The following is a 12,664-nucleotide window of genomic DNA, read 5'->3' on the forward strand; positions in this document are numbered from 1 at the left end:
TTTTTTTTTTTTTTTTTTTTTTTTTTTTTTTTTTTTTTTTTTTAAAGGAGTGAAAGGTAACAGTAGTGGGATAAAGTTGAGGGACATGTGACTCAATAATATAATGTCAACAGGAGTTCCAGTTACATTCTGTATGAAAAATAATGCATATCCAAGTTGTTTTTTCTCTTCCCTCTTTTTTCCAAGTGGCTTTCTAATACTGAAAAAAAATTTATTAATAACATGAATGCATTTCAGCATTTATTTACTGTACAGAAAAACAGGGAGGATTTCAACTAGCTACTGTTCTTGGTGGCTTTAATTAAAGTTATCCTGACCATGGCTTGTGGTCAAAATTGGTACTATTTCTGTAAAGATATCAAGGCTATCATATGAACTATTTAAAAAAAAAAAAACCCAGGGAATAGTTGTTGTTTTTTAATTAGAGGTTTTAACTAGAGGTTTTGCCTGAGTCTAATATTCAACTCATGCTTTCATTATACTAACCCAGTCAGCTGTAGCAGGGAGTATGGTGACAGTGATAATGTTACTTTTTTCTTTTTTTTCTTTTTACAAGATTAATTATTTGAGGAGTTCTTGAGGTTTGCTTTTGGGATGCCACTCTGTTGTTAAAAAAACCCCCCAAAAAACAAAAAAAACCCCCCACAACAACAACTATTTCTTAAATAGTTCATTAACATGTATGGATTTTTTCATGATAATTTGTCAAAATTAGTCATCATGAAGTTAATTTTGCTCATAAACTTAGACCGGGAAAAAAGGAACCTCACCTTATTGTTCTATTTTCCTAAACCTATTCAGAAAGTTACTTAACAGAGCAGCATGGGACAGTACATCAGATGCTGTATTATTCTGTATCTTCCACCTCACTTCACATTAATGTCAGCAAAGAATTTGGGCAAGACTGGTGTCTTGGCTGTTTCAACAAGTAGTGTGGCCAATCTCAGATTGTGCTCATTAATTAATTGAGAAAGATAAGAAATACATAAGCACATTCCTGCCTCATAGTCCAGCATCTAGCTGGGGTCAAGATTGCTTAAGCGAGTAATTTCAAATCTTGTTTCTGTGAATGAGGGAATCTCTGTATATGTCAGTTACGTGCTATCCTACATGGAAAGCAACAACCTTAATTAAACTTTGTGCTTAAATTAAATCTCTGGTAATTGTAGGAAAGTCCCAATAAATCCAATATGCATATTACTAGTGTGTGCTAAATTCTGGATGTCACTTTCTTTTTTATCAGTGACATACACAGAGCCAGAACCTCAGTTGGTATGAATCAACCTAACTCATTTCAGATTTTAGTCTGTGTCACTTAGACCATGTTGCTATAAGGGAATCATGTATATATCTTTCAGAGAGTATTATAATTCAATATGGCAAAAGGTAACTGGGTAGAGTTTATTAGGTGAGCCATCAAAATAAAAAGTTGGAAATTGTTGCTAAATTATGCCAGTATTACATTTTGACTGAAATACAGTGGTCACCACTTAAAACAAAACAAAAAGGTTAGGTCAGTGTTGTGACTGAGATACTGCTGCACAATATTTCTGTATGAGGAATAACCAACATTTGCCAGCTAAGGTACATAGTAACAGTTGGGGGTTGTTGCCTGTTCAATGGCAGCCACTATATGGAAGCAGTACTGGAACCGGAAGTACTTCTGTTCCACTTCCAGGTCCACTGCCAAGTGTGTGGGGGGGCCCCTGCATTTCCCCCCTGGCTTGGCGATTGGCCATGGGGGGACCCCAGGTGTCCCCCCCAGACCCAGGGGCCACCAGTTGCTGAGTCAGGCGGGTGCAGGGGGCCCTCCCAGAGCACTCCACAGCAAACCCAGAAGTGGACCAGAAGCACTTCTGGGTCTGCTGTTGAGCATGCTGGGGACCCACCACCACACTCCTGTGGGATGCTCTATCCACCCCACCATCTCCGCATTCACGAGCCACCTGGTACCTTGAGGTATGTAGAAAAAACATTTAAAGGTGTGTCTGTCCGAATCATTGAATCTTTCTGAATCTCTTGGAATTGATTTGGAGGGTTCTGATTTGATTCAGAGAGATTAAAGGGTCTCCTGATTCAATTTGAATTTGGAGATTCGGTCACCAAATTGGGCCAGATTTCTGCCAAATTGAATTGGTGACTGAAGTTTCACACAGCCCTAGTGCTCTTACTCTTTTTTTTTTTTTCTTTCTCTCTGACTTGCATCTATGCACTTATTGGACCCACTGGACCCATTAACATCTTGCATATACATTGCATTTGCTAATTCTGTGTCCATTCGGTGAACATTTGGGACAGAAGACTGAATTAGTCAAAGGCATCAAAGTGCCTAAAACCTCCCTTCATTTAAAATACAGTTTATGAAGAAAAATTTTAATTGTCTTGGAATGTGGGCCTGCAAACGGCATATATACTAGGGCTGTGTGAAGCTTCGGACAGAGCTTGGGATCTGGAGAAGCTTCAGTTGCTTCGGGGTCCGAAGCAGCATGTCCAGGTTAAAGCACTGGCCTCGTTCGGTTTTCCGAACCGGTTCAGAGCTGCCTTGGAGATCCGACCATAGGGTATAATTGGGGAAACAATAAAATAACTATAACTTTGTTGGTTTTTGTCCAATTTGGATGAAATTTTCAGAGATAGTAGACTCTGTAGAGAGGATGAAGCCTGCCAAGTTTCAAGAAGATTGGTACAGGGGTTTGGGGGAACCAGCAAACCAAATTCTTGAAAGCAAAACTCCTGTCGCGTCTATGTGTTACAACACGGGGGTTAAAACTGCAGGGCTGGTAGCTCTTACAGAGGCCACAAAGCCTGCCAAGTTTCAAGAAGATCGGTGCAGGGGTTTGGGGGAACTACCCCTCAAGCTGGGGACAAGCAAAACTCGTGCTGTGGGACTGACCGTCTCTGTCTTGGGGCGGGAAGGGGAGACACTGCTGCAGGCCTGGCTGCTAAGCAGCTGTGTTACCAGTTACCAATCGATCAATCATGATTCCCTCAGGGACAAGGGACTCGGGGACAAGCTCAATACACAGGACCTAGGTACTACATAACGACCTAACCAGCATCAAGGAGAGGAAAGACTCAAAACAGACAATCAACTGCCCGAAGACAGGCACAGTCTTGGCATGAGTTTTGCCTGTCAGCAGCTAGGGGTGCAGGGCCCCAGGACCCCCCTGCACTGATCTCCTCGACAGCTGGCAGGCATTGTGGCCTCAGCAGGGGCCACCATCCCTGCAGCTGTCACCCCGCTGTGCCTTAGCACACGCAGTGTCACCCATGGCACCAGTTTTGCTTGTCCACAGCTTGAGGTGCAGTTCCCCCCAAACCCCTGCACCGATCTCCTTGAAACTTGGCAAGCTTTGTGACCTCAGTAAGAGCTACCAGCACAGTTTTCACGCCCCACCCCCCATGGTGTAACACACAGCCATGACTTGAGTTTGGCTTTCAAGAATTTGGGGTACAATTCCCCCCAAACCCCTTTACCTATCTTCTTGAAACTTGGCAAGTTTTATTCTCTGAGCAGATGCTACCATCTCTGCAAGTTTCATCCAAATCAGACAAGAAACAACAAAGTTATAGATATTTCATTGATTTCCCCATTATACCCTATGGCCGGATCTCCGAGGCGGCTCCAAAGCTTTGGTGGAAACCTGGTTCAGAGCTCTGGATTGGATCACAACCATCTGAAGCGGCCAGATCTGAAGCTGGATTGGATCACTGCCGACTCGCACAGGCCTAATATATACCACCATTACACTAGTGGGTAATGATAACAATCATGGGTGCAATATCTAGATATGAATGTACAAATTGTATTGAAGTATGTGCACGTGTATCTGCTACTGCATATACATACAGGATTTTATTAATAAACTGAGTGTCCACAGGCTTTTGTGTGGGCCATTTAAGCATTTGTGTTTACAAATTTGCCAATCTTATACCATAAATTAGTAAACATAATAAATGCATTTATTTGATATGAGATAAAAAGCTAAAGGCTCTGATTCCCAATTCATAAGCAACATTAAATATATTCATTTATTGAAACAGTTTGCCACTTTGAGGGCAAGCAGTTTTGTATGCTGGAATTAAGTGTTTTTTCATGATTCAGCCAGCCTGATGAGACAGTAAATTCCTTCTGCTATCTGTTTGTTTCTTTGTTTCCCGATCTTTGTTTTTATTCTCTTTTCTATAAATCTGCAACATTTTTTCCAAAGTGCATTTTTGCAGTGCACTTTAGGGAGCTTTATATGCTTCCCATAGTTTTCAATTTATTAAATTGCTGAGCTTGAAACCTCATGCTGCAATGTGTCCATTCAGGCATCAGCCCCTAATATTCTATAAATGTTTGGTTGAATAGAGTAATTACAGAAAATAACCCATGTACTTTTCCAGCCTCTTTCTTCCACTATCATTTATTTCTAACATATTTTTCAACTATACAGTTTTACTATGGAGCTATTCAGTAAGGACCCCTAAATTTAGTTTCCTTTCAGGTTTCCATGAATTCTTTACTATCACCTAGACTTGGCCAAATAATGGAAAAGCAGTGACACTCGGAGGTCTTGTTGAAAATCTCAAATGTAGTTTCAACATATGTGGAGATATAGAGTGATATCCTGTTCTAATGGAATTCAATAGCAAAATTCTACTTGGCTTTCAAAAGGCCAGAATTCAACCCAGATTATTAATTACGAATCTGATTCAAAATATGTTGAAATAAATTAGAGGCTTTTCATTGACTTCAGTAGATTTTAGATCAGGCCCTACTTGCAATTTTTCCCTGACCTGATACTCCTGACAATGTTTGCACGTATTCAACAGGTCACAACTTTGTTCTAGTTTCATAATTCATATTTTCATCGACCAGGGAATAGAAACAATACAGCAATGTGACAATCTTACTGATCATACAACAGCAGACACTTTATATAAACAATTTATTAACTGGAGTTATTTCTTTAATTACTTGATAAATCCTTGCATGTACTTCTGCAGCTAATTAGGTTGCTTCTTGACTTATTATTAAAGATACCCTGGACACCCACAGTGCTAGCTGTTGTACAAGCACACAACAAAAAGCCAGTGCATGCCATAAAACTTCCTATGTAAGTAAAATACAAGACACACAGGGACTACAAGGAAATAGTAAGGGTCAGGAAAATAGGCGGTAGCACACTAAAAGGATAAACACTGTCAAGTTTCCTTGTAGGCATCACAGTAAAGAAAAGTTTGAAGGAAGGACAGCAATCAGAACAATGGTGTGTCCTTGCTGTTTTTTTGGGGGGAGCTCCTGCATATGGTCACATGAAGGGAAAGGGGAAGATGGGCCAAAAGTGCCAGTTTTTAACTTTAGCAAAGAACAAGAGAGAGTGATATTATAGGTCAACCAGTGGTAGAAGCTGATCTCTCAATACTGCTTGAGAAGGGTAGGCAGGGTTAGGGTAAGCTGGGAATCAAAAACCAGAGATTTGCTTAATGTAATTTGACCAGCTTTGTATCACTGCAGTTCTTAGAGCAGTTGGCCTGACTTTACCAATCCATTACTCTCTTTTCACCCTAAAGTAACTTCACTGACTTCACTCAATCTAAAGCTGTGTAATACATACTGTAGTGTAATTAAGTGGAGAGACAGGTCTCCTGAGCCAGTGAATATTATGCTTAAAAAAATTCCATGCCTTTTGACATTGTTGTTTGGAGGCATAAATTAAATGTGGAGCAGGAAAATTGAATATGCTGGTAAACAACTGAACTAACTTTATAGAGAAAATTGTATTAACAGGTGTATAGAAGAAGTCTGTCAGAGTTAGGAATCAGTAGCAACGCTGGGTAAAAAAGGCACCAGAATAGCAGGTTCAAGGCCAGCATTGTTATGTACATGTACCTGATAGCCCAGCCATAACTAGAAAATATAACCAGCACAGTGCATCTAAGCAGCAGAAGAAGACAGCAGAAAGGGAGTTGCTTTTATTTAATTTACCATCCAAAGAATATACTGCATAGACTTGCATGAACCTTTTGGCTCCATTTCTGTTCTAACATGAACACAGTGCACATATCCAATTACTCAGAAGCCTACTTGAATGCACAACCTGAACTGAGGAACCTCTACAAATGTATGCACTGTTTGAATAGGGAAAAGTATGAAGTCATTCATAATTTGCTAGAATGGAATTATAGCACTTGTCAGAAAAGAAACAAGGCATTTGAAAAGTATACGGAACAAACATCTTGTTCTCAACAATTTCAGTTTAATTGTTTCCAGAATATGGTACAGAATATTTCCAGTCAAATGTTATGTGCATTTTTCCACACATACATATTTTTAAAACATGATCATATCTAGGCTTTGCTAGTAATATCTTTAAACAAAATATTATATATGACAGTTTCATCCCCTAGTCTATTTAACGCAATGTCTTTTCTGATAGCTGAATAAAGGTAATGTGAACTTTCCTTGCTTGTCATTTGAGGACTAGTTCTGATAGCTGATATGCAATCTGTAATTACTGATATTACAAAACCATTCCCTGAAAGGTCCCACAGATAGTGTAAAAAAACAAAAACAAAAAAAAGACATCAAGGTCTAGACAAGATGCTTAATGTGCAGTAAAATAATTCTACTGCGCTTTAGCATGTCACAGTTAAAATCATGCTAATGTGCAGTAGAATTAGTCTACTGTGCATTGAGCGTTACAAAAAGTCTGTGCGCCATTGCTTACTGCACATTAGTGCCACCTACCATGCATTTATGTAGTACCTCACACTAGAAGTACTAAACTTAATGCACAGTAGCAACAACCCATTAATGCACATGTAGACATGCCCAGGAAGTCATATGAACACATGAAAAAATCTCAGTAGAATTACACTGCCTCATCAAATTTACACAGGAAAGTCATTCTTTAAATGATACTGATGATAAAAACAGGTACAGATGGCTCAGAGGTAGAGAATGGGTTTTGGAGCAGCCTTGTAAGTTTAGATCACAGACATCATTCTAAATTGATATTTGCTCTGTCCTAAACACAACCGTTTCCATCCAGTGATTATACAACAACCTACAATACTGCATGTGAAATGCAGTGATACAGCTGAGCTCCACTGCAAAAAAGAATCAGCCTCCAAACTGGCATCTTCACTGGCTCAAAAAACAGCCCACTGACTGCATGAGTGTGGAAACAGAATGACACTCTCACACTTAGGTTTTGGGAAATCTGATGTTTTTTCTCACAACCTCCCTTTGCTAAACTGTCACTGATTCAACACCCTTCCTGGCAGTGACAGGGGGAGCTCTTCTGTGGATCAGCTCTGGTGTGCCTTTTCTAATGTATTGCATCTAGTATCTCCAATGTGAGGTACTAAATTAATGTGCATTAGGCTGCACCAATGTACAGTAGTGCATTTGCATGCTTTTTTAGTGATGCTTAATGTGCAGTAGACTATTTTACTGCATGTTAGCGTAATGTCATTTTTTTTGTGTGATGCTTTAATGACCAGTTAAATAATCTACTCCACATTAAAGCACATGTGTAGATGTGCCTGGTATTTGCCCCACTGTGCTATCAAGATGGTGTCTGACCAAGTTAAGCTGGCACAGTGATAAAGGGGTCAGTAGCTTGTCCACTGTTATAGGCACTGGAAAAGCAATGCTGTGACAAGTGCAAGATAAGGAGGCTTGTATAAAAGGCCAATACAGACAAGCCCTTAGAGGCAGAATCCAGAAGAAGGCTGAGTCCTATTGATGGGCCACTGGAGGTAAGTTTTGTTGTACCTCTTCTGAGCCAAATCCTTGAACACTTTATCCGTGCTAGTTGGCAGCAAGGAAACTATCGGTTTGATTAGGGGTGCCCTGTAGAGAAATAGGATGATTTCTGTCTGAAGTGATTTCCATTCAACACCATTCCCTGAAAAGAAAAAAAGGAAGCAAAAACTAGTTTAAAAAGAACATTAGAAGTGACAATTCAGAAAATGTCTTTGTGAAAAAAAATTGTTATGGTAAAATAAATGTTAAAAAGCAAAAATTGCCTGTTAAAATGACTTGCAATTTCACAGCTGGAGTAAGTATCTGGAGCCAAATTATCATTTCTGTTTTATTTCCCATTTCAGTCATGTACTTTATATTATAACTTGCATCGTAGTGCTATTAAAAACAACAGAACCCAGATGTGGCTGGTAACTGTATGTTCAGAAGGAAAATATTACTTCTAATTTTTGCTGGAAAACACTGTGAAGATAGATACATTTAAGCATCAAAATTAAGTTTAAAGGATGCTATTAAGTTTTGACACAATAGAAATGAAACCCTAATTTTCCCCTTATACTTCCAATAGGGTATATATTCCTAATGTCTGTGATAACATATAAGGCTACATACAGTAATATCTCAGAATAACACTATGATAATCCATTACAGAGGGAAGAAGGACAGTTTATGAATATAAAGACTAATTCTCGAGCCCAAAAATAGTATCAGAACTTCTATTTATTTTGATGCTGATTTCAATGAAGCAAAGGTCCATGCAGCAAAATCATTGAGGATACAGTTCCCTCTCCTTCATATGGTGTCAGATATCAACTTCCAAATTGCAGCTTTCGATGAAGTGCTGGGCTGTTTGTTGGATACCACATTCACACAGGGGCCTGGCCAAGATGTTCATCTCCTGAAGTGTTATTTTGAAGCATCCCAATTCTAATCCTCAAAGGGACCTTACAAAAAACCTTTCATAGATGAGCCTATGAACTTCACTTCGTACTGGATACAAAAAAAAATGAACTTTTATAGACATTGGATTTATGACACATTACAACCTGTCTGACATCTGATTCACCAAGTACCTGTCTGTCCTGACCTCTTACATTCTTCTTTTTCCCCACCTTTTCTCTCCTCCCCTCTCTTATTTATCTGCCCTTTCTCTTCCTGATTTCCAGCTATTTCCTTTTTCATTGATAGCCATTATTACTACTGTAGTGTTTTCTTTTGGCCATTTTTTCCCCCTGTTTTTGTCCCTCTCCCTTTCCTGCTTTACCTCTTTGTTTTTCTAATTTCTACCTATTTATTTTCACTGACATCCTGTCGCGCTTTTAGCTTCTCTCCTTCCTGTTTTCCTGATCTCCAACTATTTCCTTTTTTACATACAACCTCTTTTCTACCTTGTATCAAATCACTGTAATGTCTTCCTTTGCCTCCCCACCTTTTCTTCCCCCTCCCTTACCTGCTTTAGCTTTTATCTTTCTATTTTCTACCTATTTACATTCTCACTGATGTCCTGCCACACTTCTAGCTTCTCTCATTCCTTGGAGTCCCAGACTAGCAGAGACTCCTTATGCCTAAAGAAGGGTGGCTGTGCCTGAAAGCTTGCCAAGAACTTTTTTCCAACTACTCAGTTGGTCTAAGATATCACATCTACTCAAAGAACCTTGCCATTTTGAAGTATCTGTACCCAGATATCAGTCTGTTCAGCTTGACCCATGCTTCTCTGTCAAGGTTGTTCCCAATGAGGGGCTTGTTTGGTATTGGTATAAAATGCTGTAGGGATAGGTATAACATTTCTCAGTGGTCAGCCCGCTCTGTTGCTGCCCATAGGTTTAGTTTTTTCATCAATTCATAGACGTTAGGGGCTGGAAGAGACCTTGCAAGATCATCAGGTCCAGCCCCCCTGCACTTGGGGAGGAAAGACTGCTGGGGTCAGATGACCCCAGCAAGGTGCATGTCAAGACTTTTTTTTTTTAAGATTCCAGGTAAGTGACTGTACCACCTCTGGGAGAGTCTGTTCCAGACCTAGGCACTCAAATCATAAAGAAGTTTCTCCTTATGTCCAGTCTGAAGCAATCTTCAAGCAGTTTGTGGCCATTGGTTCTTGTCTTCCCCTGGAATGCCTTGGTGAACAGATGCTCCCCCAGGCCCTGATGTACGCCCCTTATATACTTATAAGCTGCCATCAAGTCAGCTCTAAGTCTTCTTTTTCCCAGGCTGAACAGTCCCATGTCTTTCAGCCTCTTCTCACGTGCCCTGCTCTCCAGATATCTAATCATGCACATGGCCTTCATTTGCACTCTCTCAAGCTTCTCCACATCCTTCCTGAAGTGTGATGCCCAGAACTGGGCACAGTATTCCAGCTGCAGTTCAGCATTACCAATCTCTTTGGGCTTCATGTATAAACAGTTTACAATGTTTATACTTCTTAAGCCTCCGTATATTTGGGTCTTCAGTTAACAGTTGATGGAGCTGGTGATTTTTATCATCTCTTGTCTCTGTTGCCAATAATGATGTCAGCGTCTTTCTTTTTATATCACTTGGTTTAATGCCTGAGAGTACAGAGGGTACATCTGTGGGTATATAAGTTGGGCACCCTTTTATGAGTCTCAGTACACCGTTAAGTATAGTGTTGAGCTTTTTAGCAATAACTTCTGGACCATACTGGGGCATATACAATTGCAAGTGCAGTGGCTCTGAGCACTTTGAAGTTGGCACCCCATGTTGTTCTAGCTAAACGCTATAAGGCACCTTGTGCATAGACGTTTCTGCTGACCTTCTGAATGCGATGTTTTTTAGATGAGGGAATGGTCTAATGCAATTTCTAGTTAGGCTGGGGTATGTTCATGGAGAAGGATGTGGTTGTCTACTCCTAATATTCAGCATGCTCTTGGCTTCAAGATTGCCTAGGTGGAAGAGTGATGACGCTGATTTATTGATGCTCAGATTTAAGCATCACTTGTGGAGATAGTCTGTGATAATTTCCATACCAGTACTCAGTATCTTTTCCAGTTCTGTCATGCAGTCAGTTTCTTGGGCTACTATGACAACATTGTCAGTGTAAATGTATCACTTAGATGTTGTGTGCAGGAAGTCTGAGATTAATACATTAAAAAGTATTGGTGCTAGCACTGACTCTTGAGATCCATTCTTCAGAGTTCATACTCTGCTTTGTTCTCTTTGTGCGGGTCTACATGAAATATGTTATTGCACAGTAGAGCTAATTACTGCATAGTAAGTGTCACTGTCTACATGGGCAACTAGTGCCACCTTAGTCAGCGACCAGGGTGGGGGGAGGTGTCTCCCTGCAGCCAATCTCACTGACTGGGGTGGGGAGGGCCCTCGCAACTGATTGCACCAACCAGGAAGTGGCTGTTGCACTTCATCCAGTGCTCCCACTCCCCAGCTGGTGCTCACTAGGGTGGGCACTGGCACTTCCACCTGCCCCCCACCTATCACCTAAGCAGGAATGTGGCTTGTCAGGGTGTGCACAGGCACCCCTGTGCACCTCCTACATGTTGCCACTGACTGTCTACATGTTCTGATCCTTACTACACAGTAATTTCTTCTACTCAGCAGTTAATTTGCTACCTGCAAATGTAAGAAGAATATTAACTGCCAAGTAATTACCATGCAGTATATCATGTGTAGACAGCCAACCAGGAGCAAATTTGCTCCTACTCAGCTGGGCAGCAGGGAGTGGGAGATTTTCTCCCTGCCCCTGGGAGCTGCCTGTGCCAGGGCTGGCTCTGCCACTGAAGCCTGGGCAGGGACAGTGTCCTCCTGCCCTGGCAGCAGGGAGCTCTCTATGATCGTGAAGCAGGGGCTGGGAGCGTGTTCCCAGCCCCAGCTCCCTGATCTCAGAGTGGAGCGGGGGGCTGGGAGCTCCCTATTGCTGAGGCAGGTGGACATTATCCCAGCCTGGGCTCTGGTCTGGAATACCTGGGCTCAGACAGTGAAGAAGTCCTTTCTTATGTCCAGCCTGAAATGGTCATGGAGGAGTTTATAACCACTTGATCTTGTCATCCCTTGGGGTGGTCTGGTGAACAAATGTTCCTCCAGATCCTGGTGAACACCCCTCATAAACTTTATAGGTGGCCACCAGATCGCCTCTGAGCCTGCGCTTTTCCAGGCTGAAGAGTCCCATAACTCTCAGCCTCTCATCATAAGGTCTGTTTTCCTGACCTCTGATCATGTACATGGCTGTTCTCTGGACTCTCTCAAGCTTCTCCACATCCTTTTTGAATTGTGGAGCCTAAAACTGGACGCAGTACTCCAGCAGTGGCCTGACCAAGGCTGAGTACAATGGGGGAATAATGTCCTGGGATTTGCTTGAGAAGCATCTATGGATGCAAGCCAGCATTTTGCTCTCTTTACTAGCAGCCGCATCACATTGAAGGCTCATGTTCATCTTGTGGTCAGTCATGACCCCCAAGTCTCTTTCGTCCATAGCGCTTGCCAGTGTAGCACTGCCGAGACTATAAGCATGCTGCAGGTTTTTCCTCCCAAGGTGGAGAACCTTGCATTTTTCAATGTTAAACACCATCAGGTTCTTGTCTGCCCATTTCCTGAGCCTGCCAGGGTCAGCCTGGAGCACTCTCCTGTCCTCAGGTGTGGATGCTTTATCCCAAAGTTTGGTATCATCGACAAACTTGGCCAGTCCACTTCTGATACCAATGTCTACATCGTTAATGAAGATGTTGAACAAAATAGGTCCAAGGACAGAGCCTTGAGGGACCCCACTGGTCACGGGGCACCACAGTGATTGACTTTGGTCAACCACCACCCTCTGGGTCTGACCACAGAGCCAAATTCCCCAGCCAGCGGATCATGGCAGGCCCGAGGCTGCAGTTAGCCAGTTTTGCCAAGAGGTGATCATGGGATACCAGATCGAAGGCTTTTTTTTTTTTTTTT

Source organism: Gavialis gangeticus, unplaced genomic scaffold (genome assembly GCF_001723915.1).
Source record: "Gavialis gangeticus isolate Ggan-Ray unplaced genomic scaffold, GavGan_comp1, whole genome shotgun sequence".
Classification (NCBI taxonomy): Eukaryota; Metazoa; Chordata; order Crocodylia; family Gavialidae; genus Gavialis; species Gavialis gangeticus.